Genomic DNA, 17714 nt, shown 5'->3' with positions numbered 1-17714 from the left:
TATAGATATTCTGTAAAGTTTTCCATACATTCTGCTTGTTAGTATTCCCCGACGTCGCAACTGTATTTAGGCAGTACATCTTTTAAATCAAAATTGTCTACTCCTTACATTAAAACCGCGACCACTCTAAACATTTTCAAGGGCTTTAAGGTCTTGAATATTTCTGGATAAAGGCTGTTAAGTTTGTTTTTGTAGATATACCTTTGATTTGATCGGAACGACTGTCAAAAACACAAACAACACTCTTTTTTACTGTTATGAGGCAACTTTCTTCTGGCTGCTCGAAGATGAATAGTACTTGCTATTCACCTCCAAACTAGCCAATCAGTGGACGCGAAAAGCGCTATTTACTTGTGTGGTATACACTAATTAGCTTAGATCGTTAGTTTGTCGGTACGCATGTCGGAGGTAGTTGCGAGACGCGAGGATGGGATCGTAATTTGCATCTTTCAATCGCTAATAGGGTGATGTATTCTACGCTCAGCCTTCGCCAAGTAAAACTGTTAGGTTTCGTTTTCTTTTAATTCATTATTTTTTTATGTATTGTCATATTGGCACCTTGTTTCAGTTTAACGTGTACTCATATCCTTCCTTGACTTCCTTGACTTTTTATCATGTGTACACCATGTTTTACATGGGACGCCTGAAGTCCTGACGATGACACTACTACCTTGGTCGAGGTCACCTGTTCCCCTTTTTTTTACATCTGCTGGCTTTTGGGAATTTCGTGTCCGGCTTTGATGCATTTAGTCCTCAATCTCAACATACATTTTGAGAATATGGAAGCTACCGTAATGATTCGATTTAGCGCCCGGATGTATATAGCAAGGAGGCTTGGCTGGACAACGCACTAGGATATTACTACCGTGTGTGACTGTAGAGTAGCATAGACAAAATGGTCATAAAGGCATGTTAAAGGCCTTCTTTTTACTATTGCTTAAGTAGTGTTCATTACTGCGAAGATCGCTAACATATTCACGTATTTATCCGCAATTCAAATATATGACTTTCATATATTCACAGCCGTTTATTCACCACTTCACGGGTTTATTTGGAACCAACACAGAGTTCAGCTCCCAGTTGGCTTGTTAGCTCAGTTGGTAGAGCGCTGCACCGGTATCGCAGCGGTCATGGGTTCAAATCCCGTACAGGCCTGAATTTTTTTCAGGCCTTCTTTTCACTACTGTTTAAGTAGTGTTCCTTTCTGTGAAGATCGCTATCATATTCACGTCTTTATGCGCAGTGCAAATATATGACTTATATGACTCATATATTCACAACCATAATTTCTACTGTCAGAAAAAAAAACAACAACAACAAAACGCAACCACTCACAAAAGACTGCTTAGTTTGTTATTGAAGATATACCTGTGATTTGATTTGAACAATGGTCAGACTTCTTTTCAAAAACGCAAACAGCCACCTTTGTTACCTGTGAGGAAGCAGTGTCAAACAACCTGGTTTCCTTTATGTCCTCGGCGCAATCAGAGTTTAAAAACTCGACGACTGAATAGCGTTAGAGATGCAGTTTATTGGCTGCTCATTCAGAACTCAGAAAAGAATCACTAAGTGACACTAAGGGTTTGTTGCAATATCGTTCAGTTTTGATATCGTCTACGAAACTTTGCTTTCTTCACGTTTTCTCAGTAATTGTGAAAACTCTGGAGGTTGCGGCCTACTCAAATCCTCAACATCGACAGCGCGGTGTGGGGTGACAATAATTCAAACTCCACTTAGTAGATTCAAACTGATTTAATAAGAGATCAAAAGTTCAAAGGTCTAGATCAATCGGTTGCGTTTAACATGAGGGGTCATGAAGATGGCGAAGATCGAAGATCGTTGACCTTAGTAGCCGTGGCAGTAGAAAAAAATAGTAGTAGCTGTAGGTGCAGATTAAGTTGTAGGTTTGAACTGTAGCACGATAATTAACATAAAGTCTAACTTAGATAAGGCTAAAGAGAAACGGTAGACTCTCAAGAGACATATAACAGCAGTAAAGTAGCAAACTCATAGAGTGAAATGAATAGACGTGATAATTCTCGTGTCAAATAAATTATAATCAAACGATGGTACAGACAACAGTAAAGTACTAAAGAAAAGTAACTAAATGAAAATAAAAGGGTAACGATTTAAAAGGAAACCAAGACAATTTGTAAATAAGATCGTTTCGCTATAGTGCCGTAATAATAACACTTAGTTGACTAAACGAGACGTTCTATGACCGAGAAGAGGCTGATGTTTCTGTGACTTAATTAAAACAATGAAAAGACTTACGTACTTTAGTTGACGACTCGCACCGAAAAAATAGCAGATACACTTGAGATAGCGGTAGCTTGGATCCTACTGATCGTAGCAAAGGTAGCGGTGTGGCTTCAACCAGCTTCTTTTTTTTAAACGGTACACGCCGCATTTTTATGATACGTGAAGAAAGCTAAGGCGTTGCAAAAAGTAGCTCCTACAATATATAAGAACTATTTCCTGGGCAGCAAAGATTCCACAGTTGTGATACAATTCCAGGAAATCTCGATTTCTACCGACACCTTCATTTCAGATCACTAATTAACTACATAACAACAAAATACAAATCAAAAGAAAGTTTGTAGGAAATTAGTCAAAACAAGCGGCTGGTCTGTAACATAAGCCGTATAATTAAATGTGAAACGAGTTAAAAATACAGAAACCTCACTAAAGTCCAATATAAATAATTGAAACAGTCATTTTTTTTCCGACATGTGTCTCCTGGCACTACATAAAATGCACCAGTCCTGTGCAGGTTTCGCCTACACTGTTTTCATTAATTACGTTGTATTTTTTCTCATCGAAGAACCTCTTCGTAAATCCTTGATCATTATGTTTAATTTTCACTCGTCTGTTCACTATGCTGTCAACAAACTTGATCAAAATGTACAGGGTCACGAGAAATATCTTGAAACAGTATAAACAAAACTCCATAAAAAGCGTATTTTCCTCAGTTCTGGTCTTTTGTCTTCACAGTGTCAAAGTATGTATCGATATATCAATAACACAGCATGCACTTGTCCCATCTTATTCCTTTGAAGCCGCGATGATCTTGATCGCTTCATCAGATTCTGAGCTTCGAATATTGCACTTTTAGAGTTCAGATTGGTTCACTCAATTCACTGACGTGCTAACACTTAGACGCAATTGGATGCTTGTCTCGGGAGTATGTTAACTCGTCTCGTATTCTTGGAAATTTCTTAAATTTGAAATTATTGCATTTCGCTTGAATATTCAGAACCGGCTGTCTAACTTACTAAGCGTTGGATTTTGAATCGTATAACAATGCCTCTGTCTTATTTTTCGGTTGGTTTCAATTTGAAAAATGATATTTAAAAGTGGTTAATTTGGTTAAAGCGATAATTCCATTTGCGCTGATTGGATACGTTACCATATGTTGCTTAATGATAAAATGTTTATCAACCGGTTTGCAGTTTTTCATAATGAATTGTCAGATATTAAGTCAATAACTCAGCTCGTGCAAACTCCATTTTCCATGGATGCCGCAGCGCCATCTGTTCTCGCTTGCATGTAAGGTTATGCGTCGATCATCCCACGACATCTCTTAGTAGGGCAACCCCCCGGGAATCTTAAATTTTGAGGACTGGCTCGTCCAAATTTCCCATAGTACAATCCACAACAAGTCTCCAAGTTATCTCCGCCAACCTCTGTACCAGATGAATGGACCAAGTGTTTCGATACAAAGAAATAAAGCTATGAGGCTTAAATACACAACCTCCTTAGACGATTTTCCAACCTAATCATGTTTCGCGCGATTGTAGTTAGAAAAAGAGATAAAAAAAGATAAAATTCAGAAGAGAACTAAAAATATCTTAAACCTAAAAATATATTTAACCTCTTTCAAAATGAATTACAAAGTGTTAATACCAAAATGGACTCCCCTAATTGTGGAAATGAGCTAGCAATTTTTGTCCAAACAAGGAAAATTTTTCCCAGCACAACAGGACTTATATTTTCAGTGAAAGAAATTCAAGCTCGTTCCACGTTTCGCCACCATGCATTGGTATGCACGTCTTCAGAGAGAATGAGTCATCATCCAATTCTAAATTGCACATCCCATCAACTAAATTAGTGTGACTGCAATGACATCGTCTACAAATATTGGAATAAAAGGCTCGGGAAGAGCTGAACACTCATGACTTGCCCTCTCAACTACTTTGAAGTCGCGGAGATTCACACGAGGAAAGCAATGGCTGTGATTAAGCAATTCAAGGTGCATTTTGTCCGTCACGGGATCCCCGAGGTAGTTATCACTGACAATGGCTCAGCATTTGCCAACGAAGCATTTGCGAAGTTCGCCACTGAATGGAAGTTCGAACACGTCGAGCCCGCGATACCCACAGTCAAATAGGAAAGCGGAAAATGCTGTCAAAACATGTAAAGGACTGTTCAGGAAAGCAAAGGAGGACGAGAAAGATCTCTTACTGGCAATTCTAGATTGGCGAAATACTCCAGAGATAGCATTCGTTGGAGACGCTTTGGTGCTACGCACAGTTCTTACCGGAAGATAAACTCGAGGGGCTTGTGTTCTGTTTGTATACGAACAGAATCACGGCCATAAAGGTAGGCGTCAAATTTCTCACAGGTAAAGACTATCGCCGAAACTTCCTTCTCAATCTGTGCATATTTTTCTTCCGTATGGGTTAAGGCTCGTGAAGCATACGCCAATCGCTGCCCACCTTGAAAAATTTTGGGCGCATTCCAAAGGGCATCCTTGTCCAGCGATAACGACCAAACGGTGTGTTAAATGTGGTTAGGAACGATGACTGCTCGTCAAGAACAACGTGCCAGAACCCACAGGAAGGAATTTCTTAACCAACTGGTCTGCGGACAAAGCAGGCTCGGCAGCGGACAGAAAAGGCTCGGTTAGTGCATCATACGTATACATGTCACCATCAGAGGTCTGGGGACGATTCAACCAGTCATTGTCCAAGTACTTGATGATTTTCATTCCAAGAAGAGCCTTCCTGCTAAGTATAGTTCTGAATCTTTAGCTGTCCACCAGATTGCTCTAAGACGCTGATCTGATCCACTCTAAGACGAACTTTACCAAGAAAAGGAATCGAAGTCCCACCATACGAAATAATTGCCGTGCTTACTGGGGCCACATTAAATAAGTTTAAGTCTCTAGTCGCTTTCTTATACAGATGCAAAGGGACCACGTTACATTGCGCTCCAGTGTCCGGCTGAAAACAAAGAAAATTTCCTGACTCCAATTTTAATGTTACAAGCTGCGAATCATCCAGAGTCTCTCCACGCCAAAAGCTTCGTGTGATAATTCATCTCCCGATAAATGAACACGACTGCCTCGCTGCGACGGTTTAGGCGCTGATCCAAAAACACACGTTCGCGAAATTGCTTTTCTTGTTACACTTTTGACACTTTTTTCCGAATGCTGGACAGTTTTCACGCTTTGTCACATCATGCATACACCCAAAAAAATCCCACGTTTTCACTCGGGAGTCAGCGCCTCCAGTGAATCGACCACGCCTCTTTTTCCCTGATTTAGGCTTTTTAGAAAAGGCATTTACATCGCTCGGATCTGTATCCCCAATGCTGGCACCTCCAACAGCTTTCATATGTTGAATCATTATCTCGTGCGCCGGAAAATTTCATCAGTTTTCTGCAGTGAAAAATTCTTTTGCGAAGCAGTCTCTCTCGTACCTTTGAATCCTGAATTCCGAAAACAATCTTGTCCCGTAAAATTTGATCTACCGTAATAGTTTCAAATTCGCATCGATCGGCTAATTGTCGTAGGGTTCTCCGATAATGGTTATACGATGCTCCCACTTCTTGCATTCTCGAGTAAAACTTTTATCTTTCAAAAGAAACATTCTTGAGTGGCTGGTAATAAGCAGCAAAACTCTCTAACAGCGGCTCATTCTGTCACAGTTATTATCGCCAACCGTAAACGTCGAGAGAACTATTCTAGCCTCGGCTCCGATCACCGGAAGCGACGTCGTAATTTATACGATCTCGGGTTCCTGATGCAATTTCATAGCTACCGAACAAGTTTTCCATGCTTGCTCAAATTCATTCCAATTTTCTGCCGCGTTTGAATAATGGATATCAAGCGGTGCTGGTGGTGATAAAGCAAACAAGGCTCTACTTCTCGCGCTCGAAATATCCGAAGACGAACTCTAGGACTGCTCAGCTTCTCCGCCTCCCGCCATTTCAGCAAAAATAGTTTACGCAGGTTCGTCGGCCTGACACCATGTAACGAACGGTATAGTATAATATTCACGTTATAACAAGCAGAATCCATTAGCTGTTTTAATGCAATAGTTGATCAACCTTAATACGCATAAAAAGAGAAGCCTCGTCTCTGCTCTGTTGTGTGGAAAAGCACTTAAAAGTGCTACGTCTCATTTGATATCCGTAAGCAAATACACTTCCAAACAGTCTTAAGAATGTGGGTTATTGTGATAGTTATGAGCCAGAAATCCTTGGTGTTGATTTTTGAATGCACGACGGACAAACACTCTTGTGAATCTTTTGATCAGGAATACTTTTTGAGCAAAACTGCTTTCGAAAAATTTAGTTTATCTCTTTCAATATACTGAAATATGGTCGGAATTAAACTCTTGACGCACGAGTTTTTCTCATTTGCTGCTCGAAGATGAATAACAATTGCTATTCAACTCCGAAGTGGCCAATCAGCGCCCGCGAAAAGCACTATTCTCTTGTGTGGTATATACTAATACTAATTATCATTAAATCATTAGTTTTCGATACTCATCAGGGGGCCGGAGATAGTTGCAAGACGCGGGAATGGGATCGTAATTTGTATCCTTTAGTCGCTCACAGGGTTAGGCATTCTACGTTCAGCCTTAGCCAAGTAAAACTGTAAGCTTTCGTTTTCTCTTAATTCATTATTTCTTTTATGCGTTATCATGTTGGCACCTTGTTTCAGTTTAATGTGTACTCAATATCCTTCCGTTATAAAATTACTCTTTGTCATGTGCACACCATGTTTTACATAGGACGCCCGAAGTCCCGACGATGGTACTACTACCTTGGTCGAAGTCACCCGTTCTCCTTTTTCACAACTTCCAGCTTTTGGGGATTTCGTGTCCGGCTTTGATGCATTTAGCCTTCCCCAATCTCAACATACATTTTGAGAATATGGAAGCTACCGTAATGATTCGATTTAACGCCCGGATATATATAGCAAGGTGGCTTGGCTGCACAACGCACTAGGATATCATTACTGTGTGTCACTGTAGAGTAGCAGAGACAAAATGGTCATAAAAGGCATATTAAATGTGTATTAGCCCTCGTTAGGCATACTCTTGACCTCATACTCAATTCGGAATTGCGATCGATTTTTTTTCACCTTCGAAGGCCTTTTACCATATTAATACTTGGATTCAGCCGATGTGTCATTTGACAAGGTTTTACGTGTCATATTGCGCACTTGAACCGGGTGTCATTTTAATGGCTGGCGCGCCCTTTTTCTCATTTGAGTCGTGTGCTAGTTTACTCAAAAGCGTGCCATTTTACATGTTGCTGTTCTCGACAAACTTAATGAGTGATTGAAATTTACAAGCGACGAGGAAACTTGAGATATCAGCAAACATATTTCTACACATCATTGACTTACAACCACAATATTGACTGCGACTCTGCGCAATGCTTAACCTATAGCGCCAACTGCTTTCAACGAATGATTTTGGAAAGCTGGTTTACTAAATTAGAACGGACTCCCCTCAACAGGTGTTAACCACCACCGGTACCATACACACGACTCATTTACGATATTAACATTACAGACGAACAGTGCGACATAACTTAACGACCTAACTTTACCGACGGATCCAGACCGACCAATCACGACCGACCTACGCCACTTGAGTCTTACAGCCAATAACATCACGGTAAAACTGACCAATCAGTTTATACGAGGGGGACTTAGAACATTCGACTGACAAGAACTATTCACTTGACTCGGATGAAGACTTCCGCTCAGGTTGATGAAACCAGGTCAGTCACTTCTGACGACAACAGTCCTTCTCAGGACCACACTCACCCGGACGATCAAAATACACTATTAAACTTAGTATTGTTCGTCTTGACACACGCCTTTGTTTTTATCGTGCCATGTAAACAAAGGAAATATTTTAATAAGTCGTGCTATCGGACATGCACGCCGCTCAGAAGCCGCCGTGTCATTTGGCACCAAAGTGCCTATCGTGTCATTTCACCGTTCCCTTGCGTTCACCTTTAAAAACGTTTTCCCATGTAGAATCACATTTGATACTTTTTACAAAATTTCACTTATTAAAGTATTTCTTCGGGGTAGAAAAGAAATCATTGAGTTTGAAAAGCAAAAGCAAAGCCATGTTCGTTTTCTGTCATAAATTTTTAATTTAGGTTAGCAGCTTCAAAAAGACAACTTAAATTACTTTATACTTACAGTATTTTTAACTCTTTCAAGTTGTTGAATATTCCCTTTGGTAACATCTTCAGTTCGTTTCCAAACGCTAATCTATGAAGACGATAAAAACTACAAATTATAGCCCAGCAAAGTTTTGATTATTATGCTACTGATCCTTCTTTGCCTTATTCTACTGAAACATGTTTCAAAGTTTTCACTGTTGTGTTAATTACAGAGCTTTGTCCTGGTTTGTGAAACCAAAAAAAAAACCTTAGTCTTAATTTTTCCAATTCGTCACGTGACCTGTGTTAATCTTTGCCATCCTTGACCTTTCTGGTTTTTTGCTGGCCTCTTTAGTTTTTTGCTGCATTCATAAAGTACTGTATTATTTTATGGTTTCCTTCTTCTACAGACAATACCCTTAAGCAGTTTCGACTAACCAAAGAAACAAAGTATTTGCTGAAGTGCTTTTCACTATCTGTTTATCTAAATAAAATTGGCCTGGCGAATCACGATAAGTGGCAGCGCAGTGCCATTACCTTTTCAATAAATGTATTGTTACACTGCCTAAAGTATCACAATGTTGCTGGTTGTTGTTTACCGCTGGCTCTAAACGACGACGGCACCGACGAAGACTTAGTTATTTGTAAATTGCTCATTAGGTTATCCATTAAAATTTGAAATGTTTATGATAACTTTGGGGAAAAGAAACAACGTAAACGCCATACTAGAAGTATCTGCCGATCATTGTGGCAGCATGGTAAACTAAAAATTCTTTTATTCAGATTGTTTCCAGGCCTCTTCAAAATAACTGTTCCTCAGAGAGAGAACAAAATAGCGTATTGTTGTTAACAAATTCTTGGCCCCAGCAACTCCTACATCGACCAAACTGTCCCAATCAACTTAGCAATCATATCAATAAATAACAAAATCGAAAGGAGCCCTTACTTAGTAAATTGCAAATAAGTCAATATATTTTCAAATAAAAGTGTGCGTGAACAGAAACTTTACCAAATAATTTCTACTCTTAGAAAATAAAAAAATAATAATAAAAAAACACAACCACTCACAAAGTTTCCAAAGACTTTAAGGTCCTGAATATTCCTGGATGAAGACTACTTAGTTTGTTGTTGTAGATATACCTGTGATTTGATTGGAGCGATTGTCAAAAACGCAAATAGCGCTCTTTGTTTTCTGTTATGAAGCAATCTTAAAAAGAAACCCGACTTTCTTTGTGTGGTCTCAAGCACGCAATCCAATCATAGTCTAAAACCCCAACGCTATGGTAGCATCATCAATTGCAGTACATTTGGAGCTTAGAAGTAGGTAAAGTAAAATTAATTTAGACAGGATAGCCCTTTCAGCTCGAAAGCTGATATCCATAGGGGCCATATGTCGAAGAACAATTATGATTACAATATATTAAAACTTAAATTATGTAGAGAGCCATTGACCGTAAATACCGAGAATCCGCCGACAACTGAAAAATTCGTAATTCAGTTTATTTTTTCTAGAGGACCCTTTTTATGAACCTTTTTCTGATGAACTTTTTTATCCGATGAACCTTCAATCCACTGTTCAAACCTTTGATCTACTCTTCTGCCTTGTTCTGCCTTGTAGAATAGTTATGAATGTCAGAATCTACGAATGTTTTTTTAGCAAGGCTGGCGTTATTGCTTTGGCGGTGTAATACAAAATTTCATTCAGCTGATTCGTGAGTCTTACAGTTCATTGCCGCTAACTGAACACTGAACTGACTCCCTATGTAATTTCGCAACAGTGTCCATTTTGACCTTACTGAAATGAAACTTTGCCCTTTATATTATAAACGAGTTATTGCATGTTTCGTCGTTCAAATATTAGGATCCATGTAACTAATGTTTTCAGAAGTTGACGAAGTCGCTGAAAGGCTCGGGAAATTTCTGCACCTTCTGAAAACCACCGTAATATTAATCTTGCATTTTGTTCGGCCCTATGCGATTACCTTTACAGAGTGGGACTATAAATATTATGCAAGGTAAATTTTTAGTTTAACACACTTCGCCAACATAACAAATGAATTTTAGCTGCACGTTTGCGAATCGAAACAAAAACTTAATCACTGCAATTATGGAGAGTTTTTGGTAAGTTACTATTTCAAATATTTACGCCACACGAGGCTGCACTCCACCCCCTTTCACAATCTGATCTGAGCTGTATGTTGGATTTTTTGGCAGCGTACAGCTATTGCGATCACACAGCTTTCGGAATGATGTAATAAGTTTACATCTCTCTTTTGTCTCGGTCGAGACACTCAACTTCGTTCATTGCATTTCGGTCAATGTTAAAAAAGGACCCTGGACGGCCGGATTTCCACGAGTAGACCACGTAGAAAAAAAAATGACTCGTCACAACCAAAAGTTCATTAATTTAAGTTCATTCAACCAAACCAGTTCAGTGGCCTTGACTTCTCATCCCTCCATAAATAATTTTCTGAGTATTTGGCTGACAGCCACCTTTATTTTATTACTTCATTGCAAAGCAATTCAGCACTAGAGCGACGTAAGCTTAGGTCATACCCAGCCAAGTCATTATAAAAGATAATTATATATCAACTACCTCTGATAGATAATTGAGAGAACGTTTGCAGGTCAATTCAATCTTAAATGTCTGCATTGTTAGGAATATAGAGTGAACTACTCGCAAGTACTATGGCTGAGTCAATTTATCAAAAACGTTTGGTGATAGTGCTTTTAACTGTTTGAAATCTAACCGCCTGTGATAAATAATGGCGATGGCAGGTTAGTACTAATCGGCAATGATATTATAATATTGAGATTTTTGAAAATTGACCGTTGTTACATTTACTTCCTATTTGTTTATTATTTTTCCTCCGCTGCTTTCTATTGAGTATATTTGCTAACAAGGCAGCGTTCACCCATTTTAAAGCACTCGACAAGTTATACTACATCTGCTCAGCCAGTATCTTCTTATGAAATTGCTATTAGTTACTAAAATTAGAAGTCTTTGGGAACTATTAAAATCGGGAATGTTCCCACTAAGTATTTGGGAATTGTTTAGGCCTGCTACATGACCTTGAAATCTTTGTGCGAGATCCATGAGCTTTGGTTTGTTCTGTGCTGCAAGACCACACATTCATTTTTACATTTTGAGTGATGTGTCTTTGACAGTTGAAATAGGGCTTAATTCTCGTACAGTAATCGTCATCGCTGATCATGTTTGGGCTTGTCCTTGATCTTGTTTATGGTTCCCATCGGGAAGTTTTCTTTAGGGTTTCAGTTCTCGAATTTTAGTCGTTTTTGAAGTACTTTGTTGTTCATTTCGAATGTCTAGTAAAGTTATATGGGTTAGCGTTCTAAAAATATGTTCACTCTGCCAAGGTCACTTGTCGCGTAACTCTAAACATATCTATACCAATAGAATATTTAAGAGCGTGTACTGAGGGCTGAATTAGACACAAAGACCCAGTCTTTCAGATGAAGAGCCATTTAGAGTCATTGAGCAGAGAGGGAATGAAAGTTCTTGATCAAACTCCCAGTGCCTCCGTTTGCACGAGTTTCTTAAGCTAATTAACTCCATCAGTCCAACAAACCAAAAAACCTTTAATTCGTTAACGGGACACTGATTAGCCTAAGCTTGGCCGAGACGACCAGCCAGGAAGTATTTTTTCACAGGTATTCGACAATTTTTCATTGTATAAATTGTAACTCGTGAAATGAGGTTAGGAATCCTTCTGCGATAGAGGGGCAGTCCTCTAACATCTTGAATTGAACGCGATGCTCAACTCATTTTCTGGAAATAGGCTATTTCCGCAGTCCCAATTGTTCTCGCGGTTTAAAAATCTGGTGCCGAAATTACGTCTCAAGAACGAGGCCAAGAGCGAAGTCGCTCTCATCGTTAGAAAAAATGAAGTGCTGTGCTGGCGAAAATGAGCGACTGCTTCACGAAATTTAACGTGATGGACTGAGTAATTATTAGTGAGAGAGAGGCTATCAGCTAAGTAATGGCGGCAAAAGAAAAAAAAAAAAAGGTGTAACTGTCCCATTTCCGGGTGCCTCTGTTTGCACAAGTTTCTTAAGCTAGTTAACTCCACCAGTCCACAAACTAAATAATCTTAAATTTGTTAACAGGACTATGGTTAGCCTAACCTTGGCAGAGACGACATCCCAAGAAGTACTTTTTCACAGGTATTCGTCAATTTTTCATTGTGTTAATTGTCACTCGTGACAATGAGGTTGGGAAGCCTTCTGCGATAGAGGGCCAGTCCGCTAACGTCTTGAACTGAACGCGATGCTCAACGGATTTGCTTGAAATGGGCCATTTCTGCAATTCCCAGTGTTCTCACGATATTAAAGAAATCTGGTGCTAAAATTACGTCGCGAGAACGAGGCTTAGTTGGAAGTCGCTCTCATCGGTAAAAAGAATAAAGTGCCGTGTGAGTGAAAGTGAGCGAAACTTTTTAGAAATTCAATGTGGAAAAGAGAAAAGTAATTTGTGGGATGGAAGATATCAGTTAAGTGATGTTCACAAAGGAAAGAAAAAAGGGAGAACTGTTCCATTTATGCATTGCAGCAATAAAGCAAATAAAAGTAGCCGCCTCTGGAAAAGACCACTAAACGTTGTTGGATGCTTAGACGTACGCCTTCTTTGGCATTTCAAATTTCTTGTTTAGCGTCTGCATGCAGCCTTGCTTCAGTTGTTTCCATGTCATTATTTATCATATTATTATAATCAAACGAATTAAGGTACAAAAAACAGGATAGTACTAAACGTAAGTAACTAAATGAGAATAAAAGAGTAACGATTTAAAAAGAAACCAAGACAATTTGTAAATAAGATCGTTTCGCTATAATACTGTAATAATAACACGAAAGGTTCTATGACCGAGACTATTGAAAAGGCTGATGATTCTGTGACTTAATTAAAACAAAGAAAAGACCTTCGTACTTTGGTTGACGAATCGCACTAAAAAAAATAGCAAAGACACTTGAGATAGCGGTAGCTTGGATCCCACTGATCGTAGCAAAGGTAGCGCTGTGGCATCAACCAACTTCTTCTTTTTTTAAACGGTGCACGTCGCACTTTTATAGTTTATGCTGCGTGAAGAAAGCTAAGGCGTTGCAAAAAGTAGCGCCCACGATAAGAACTATTTCCTAGGCAGCAAAGATTCCAAAGCTGTGATACAATTCCAGGAAAGCTCGATTTCTACCGACGCCTTTGCTGCAATATCGTTTATCCGTCAATGATATAAATATTAATCAACTGGTTCTCAAAGATCTATTTTCTTTAAAAGACATGTATTTTTGTCTAACCAAATTGTCCCGTTACAGGGCGTTATCCATATCTTTCATCATTTTCTATTACATCGTAACTTCTAAGGCTGTTTTCATTGAGAGACGATAACTTTTCCCAGCAGGACCAGATGTAGGTTCGAGTTTCCTTTGCATAGTTGTAACCATCTCTAACCTATGGAACCGTTTGTGTTTCTCAGGCCCGTGAATGAAGCAGTCCGGTAAACCAGTTGTAGTTGGCAGTGCTCGAAAGGTACGAAACGGATGCTTAGTTTCTCTTATAGCAGCAGTTGTGTGCAACATACTGCTCGTTGAATTCTTAATAATAAGCTTCACCTGAACTAAGTTGCGATGTACGAGTGTGATTCTTAGTATGTGTTGTCACTAAGCCCAGGGTTAGGTTTTTTATTAAACTATAAGTGTCCAAATACAGCATGAGCCACTAGAGCTCAGATCAAAACATTGAAAGTTTTGTCGAACATGATTGGTTATTGACAAGCTGATCTTTAACACGAGTCTTATAATAAAATATGAAACGAGTCAAAAAGAAACCGCACTAAAGTCCAATGCAAATAATTGATTCGAAACAGTCATGTTTTTTCCGACATGTGTCTCCTGGCATAAAACGCACCAGTCCAGTGCAGGTTTCGCCTATACTGGTTTCATTAACTACGATGTATTTTTTCTAAATCCTTGATCAGAATATTTCATTTTCACTCGACTGTTCACTATGTTGCATCAAGCTTGATCAAAATGTACAGGGTCGAGAGAAATATCTTGACACGGTATGAACAAAACTCCATAAAAAGCGTATTTTCCTCAGTTCTGGTCTTTTGTCCTTACAGTCTCAAAGTATGTATCGATATATCGATAACCCGCCATCCTTTTGCACGAGTTTCTTAAGCTAGTTAACTCCATCAGTCCAACAAACTAAATAATCTTAAATTCATTAACGAGACTCTGATATGCCTAACCTTGGCCGAGACGACCAGCCAGGAAGTATTTTTTCACAGGTATTCGACAATTTTTCATTGTGTTAATTGTTACTCGTGAAAATAAGGTTGGGAATCCTTCTGCGATAGAGGGCCAGTCCTCTAACATCTTGGATTGAACACGATGTTCGACCACAAGACGTTGTTGGATGACGTACGCCTTGCTTGAGTTGTTTTCATCTCACCATTTGAATGTTGCTTTTTTTTCCTTGTTGATTCTTACGAAGCGGGGGCCTACTGTAATTTTCGAAACGAAACAGGAAGAAACGAATTGGAAATCTATAATTTGCAAAATAAAAATCTTGTTTTTTTCGAAATGAAGATCTGTATTTGCGAACAGAGAATACTCAGCCTAGCAGCATGACAAATGCAGCTTCTAAGCAGCGCATTTAAAAATGAGAAAATAATTCCCAGGTAACACTTAAAAACTTTCCGCAGATATTGCTGACTTTTCAGTGATTTTAATTCAATTTTTCTCGAATATTTACCTCCTTTGAAACTCATTTTTTTTACGCGACTAAGTTGTCCGATCACTAGGCGCTATCAATTTCTATTCTGCAGTTTTAATTTAATCACTTAGGTAACGATCTCTTAGTCAGATTTCCAGCCTCAGATATAACAATTTATTGGAGATATAGGAAGTTGGAGAAGATGAGTCATCACCCAAGAGGAAAGTGCACATCGTTTCAGTTAAGTGTAATTGTAATTACATGATACTTGGGGACTATAAATATTATGTGAGGTTTTCCATACATTTCACCTGTTTGTATTCTCCGACGTTGCAAATGTATTTAGGCAGAACGTCTCCCAATTGAAACAAAAAAATTGATTGCTGTAGTTATATATGGAAAGTTTTCGGTAACTCATAGTTTATTGCTTTCATTTCACAGGAGCTCGCAATGTACCCTAATCATAACTTTTGATCTGTAAAGCTGGATCATGGTTTATATAGCATCGTACTGCTATCACGATCACGATTTTTAAGTCAAAGTAGAAATCTGCGTTTATGATTCCTGTAAATACTTAATCTTTTAATACTAGTGAACACGCATGTAACAAGTAAAGACGTTTACTCTCGTTCATCAATCAATTAATCAGTTGATAAATACTTACAGTTTAGTTAAGCTGGTCATGTTGTCAAATATTCCCTCTGGCAATGTCTGGAGCTCGTTGTCCGAGACGATTCTATAGTTGGGTTACAAAAAAAGAAAAAAGAAATCAGAAGTCCAGATTAAAGCAATCTATACTCTCTTCTACAATGGGCAGACCAGCTTTTTCTCAGTTAAGATCGACTCTAAAAGCTGCATCTATTCGTTCACTGCCCTCTTGTAAGGGCATGACTGACGTTCTTCCTTCTTCTCGTTATTCCAATACTTATTTCAAGAATTATTCAGTTGTTCATTGTCAGGCTTGAATGAAATGATATTTGGTCAATTTCCATATAGAATATGGAGAATACATAACAATCCATTTCCCCGTAGTTGCACAGATAAAAAGAAATTGAGGAACAGGTAACTATGAACAAGTGCAATTTATTTGAATCAATTGTCATAAGATTCCTTTTACGATAATGAATAGCCCACTAAAATTTGCCGCGCTCTCGACGCTTAACCCTTGTCTCTCAGTTGGTAGCAGCAACCAAGTACTATCCGGTAGCACGAGTTTGATTCCTGTCGCAGCGCGAATATTTTAGAAAGCTTCGTTTTTGAAATTTCTTTTAGCATACGGTCAAATTGCAAGGATCATATCGTAAGCTATTTCTTATCCATCGATCAAAATCAAATTCATTTCATTTAATTGTAACCAATTTAATAGACCGCTCGGTTAATTCAGTCCTGCATAAGGCTACGAAAAACAACCGACATTTTACTTTTGTTTGTTGACAATGATCAACAGACTCACTCAAAGGATAAATGATAAGTTTAGTTAACAATACTTCACAATTTTTACAAGGTTACAATTTAAAATACTTAAGTCAAGTCTATAAGAGAGAAACAACAAAAACGCCATACGAAACGTAACTGTCGATTATTGTGGCAGCTTGTTGAACTAAATAGTTTACGTCCTTCTAGTTTAACATCGGAGAGAATTTTTTTAATAAAATTTTTCGCGTTGTTTCTCTTTGCGTCTCTCCGCCAGTTTTGCTCTGAACAAATATTTGTTTTGAAGAATTAATCCTGAGGACTCGTAACTCTTTCCCTTTAACGGAGCCTTTCTTTTTCCCCGCTGGGTGACACGTTGTGTAGAAAGTAGCTTCTGAAAATTCAGCCGTTTTGATTGATGGGTGGTGTTTATTAACTTGGTCCATGAACTGGTGGATGACATTGTCAATCGCCAAAATTAAAAATAATTAAATAAATTAAGGAGGAATTAACTGATTACCATTTAACCGCCTGTAATAAAGGATGTCGATGGCAGGTTAGCAATAACTATGACAATAACTACGACAATAATTATGGCAATTTATTGGTTTCTTTTGTTTTCCTTACTGCTTTCCATTGAGCAAATTTACTAACAGGGAAACGTTTCACATAATTGAAAGGCACTCAACATGTTTTTTGCTTTACTTTATTCTGCACACCCAGTATTTTCTAATGAACTAAATAATAAAATTAGTAAATAACTACAGAGGAAGCACTTTGATATTGTGCTTACATACATTCGGTCGCTCTATTTTTGAATAAAAGTCACTGCGACTAAAAATTTTAACGATCGATTTCTATAATTTACAAAATTATATATATATATATCGATATTTCAAGCTCTTTTTAAATTCCGTCACAGGTTTGAATTATCGAAAGACGACAGTAGTAGCGTCTTTTTTGCCATACATTCAACCAGGATACATTGCACAGAGACTACTCTGTGTATTTGCGCCCTGTTTACAACGTCAAGTCTCCAACTCATTTCTGCCAATCTTCATACCATTCATACCATCTATGCGAACCTACCTGTGGTCGAAGTTAAGGGACTTTAAAAGAAGGACCTACTATAATGGTATGCGCGCACTCTTGT

This window comes from Pocillopora damicornis, chromosome 2 (assembly GCF_964200805.1).
Source record: "Pocillopora damicornis chromosome 2, jaPocDami1.2, whole genome shotgun sequence".
NCBI lineage: Eukaryota > Metazoa > Cnidaria > Anthozoa > Scleractinia > Pocilloporidae > Pocillopora > Pocillopora damicornis.
The sequence above is the reverse complement of the archived record's forward strand: the minus strand, read 5'-3'. Positions refer to the sequence as shown.